The sequence below is a fragment of the Schistocerca gregaria genome, unplaced genomic scaffold (genome assembly GCF_023897955.1).
Source record: "Schistocerca gregaria isolate iqSchGreg1 unplaced genomic scaffold, iqSchGreg1.2 ptg000038l, whole genome shotgun sequence".
Taxonomy (NCBI): Eukaryota; Metazoa; Arthropoda; class Insecta; order Orthoptera; family Acrididae; genus Schistocerca; species Schistocerca gregaria.
In genome coordinates this window covers 1,040,971-1,043,609 of record NW_026061701.1, presented here as the reverse complement: position 1 = coordinate 1,043,609, position 2,639 = coordinate 1,040,971, and positions in this window count along the sequence as shown.

Sequence of the window (2,639 nt, the reverse complement as noted above, 5' to 3'; positions counted from 1 at the left end):
AAAGTCTGATGATGCAGACGACCGTAAGGACGAAGTACCCAAGAGTACCGCTAGGCCGCGCGTCTTTAGCTCAGTGGTAGAGCACTGGTCTAATAAACCAGGGGTCGTAAGTTCCATCCTCACAGGAGAAAGATGAATTTTGGAAATCAGTTGCGCGTCGTGGCCGTATAGCAAACAGTACCTGTGATGACGAACAATTAGCGACAGGCGTTTTTTTAAGAATCACTCTCAGATGCGATTAAGGCGAATGGCGCAGATAAAGCATTTGCCAAAGCGGTACAGCATAAGGTGGGACGAGGCAGTCTGAATTACATTTTATAGATGTATTTCTCACATATCTCAGAGCCTTTCGCGATACTCGTCGTCGTCGTCGTCGTCGTCGCCGCCGCCGCCGCTTCTGCAGAAGTAGCAAATGGCAACCGTAGCAAATGCGGCGAGGGACGCCCTGCCTTCGATTCCGAATGCACAAAGTGTGTGGTCTTGTTTCACAGTCTATATTTGGTCGGTCTCGTCAGAGGTTGAATGTAACGAATGGGTGGGAAAGAGCAAGGGGCAGCGGCTGTGTAGAACGGAAACACAAATCCTCAGGGGTGTGAGCGTTTCGAGATGAGTCGTATACATGTAAATGTTGGTCGTCAGTGACCGTGTGGCCTAAAGGATAAGGCGTCGGACTTTGGATCTGAAGATTACATGTTCGAATGCTGTCACGCTTGTGTTTTTCCAGTTCTGAAAAAGAAACATAACGTTTTAATGTAGCAATTGAGCAGTACGAAACCGTCTGAATGTTGCTGTTGACCATTTTTTGCTTGGAGATGCTCTTGAGCTTGAAACACACACAACAAGACCGGTGTTAACTAGCGAAATGGTCGGCAGAGTGCCGACACAGCGAGTTTTGACTATCACTTGCACATCTAAAACAACGTCGGAAAGTAACTCGTTCGGCTTTTGAGTCACATAAAGTATGTGCGTTAATTTTGACGCCACTAGCTCTGCATGTTGTCATGCAATTTCTTTACCTCTCAGAAATGATTATGACATAAAAGTGAAGTACGTGACGAGTGTGACGTTAGGAAAACATTAGGCATCATGGAGAGATTCTGTATGGGACCACCCAACCCAAACGAGTACTGTGTGACGTGCTACCCGGCAGGTATTCACCGAGGTAGCCGGCTAGCTCAGTCGGTAGAGCGTCAGACTCTTAATCCGAGGGTCGTGGGTTCGAGCCAGACGCTGGGCGGAACGGAATTTTGTTCCGCTGCAAGTGTAAATTACCGTTTTTCTGATTAACGAGATTTAATGGAAATAGCAACTTTAAACTTTGCCTACGTCTCTGTCGGTCGCAAGGAAGCTGTATTTGAAGGTAAAGGTGATTTTGTAGACATGTGTGAAAGACATGTTCTGAAATGCAAGTGTTGTTGTTTGGAATGAATTTTGGAAATCAGTTGCGCGTCGTGGCCGTATAGCAAACAGTACCTGTGATGACGAACAATTAGCGACATGCGTTTTTTTAAGAATCACTCTCAGATGCGATTAAGGCGAATGGCGCAGATAAAGCATTTGCCAAAGCGGTACAGCATAAGGTGGGACGAGGCAGTCTGAATTACATTTTATAGATGTATTTCTCACATATCTCAGAGCCTTTCGCGTTATTCGTCGTCGTCGTCGTCGTCGTCGTCGCCGCCGCCGCCGCTTCTGCAGAAGTAGCAAATGGCAACCGTAGCAAATGCGGCGAGGGACGCCCTGCCTTCGATTCCGAATGCACAAAGTGTGTGGTCTTGTTTCACAGTCTATATTTGGTCGGTCTCGTCAGAGGTTGAATGTAACGAATGGGTGGGAAAGAGCAAGGGGCAGCGGCTGTGTAGAACGAAAACACAAATCCTCAGGGGTGTGAGCGTTTCGAGATGAGTCGTATACATGTAAATGTTGGTCGTCAGTGACCGTGTGGCCTAAAGGATAAGGCGTCGGACTTCGGATCTGAAGATTACAGGTTCGAATGCTGTCACGCTTGTGTTTTTCCAGTTCTGAAAAAGAAACATAACGTTTTAATGTAGCAATTGAGCAGTACGAAACCGTCTGAATGTTGCTGTTGACCATTTTTTGCTTGGAGATGCTCTTGAGCTTGAAACACACACAACAAGACCGGTGTTAACTAGCGAAATGGTCGGCAGAGTGCCGACACAGCGAGTTTTGACTATCACTTGCACATCTAAAACAACGTCGGAAAGTAACTCGTTCGGCTTTTGAGTCACATAAAGTATGTGCGTTAATTTTGACGCCACTAGCTCTGCATGTTGTCATGCAATTTCTTTACCTCTCAGAAATGATTATGACATAAAAGTGAAGTACGTGACGAGTGTGACGTTAGGAAAACATTAGGCATCATGGAGAGATTCTGTATGGGACCACCCAACCCAAACGAGTACTGTGTGACGTGCTACCCGGCAGGTATTCACCGAGGTAGCCGGCTAGCTCAGTCGGTAGAACGTCAGACTCTTAATCCCAGGGTCGTGGGTTCGAGCCAGACGCTGGGCGGAACGGAATTTTGTTCCGCTGCAAGTGTAAATTACCGTTTTTCTGATTAACGAGATTTAATGGAAATAGCAACTTTAAACTTTGCCTACGTCTCTGTCAGTCGCAAG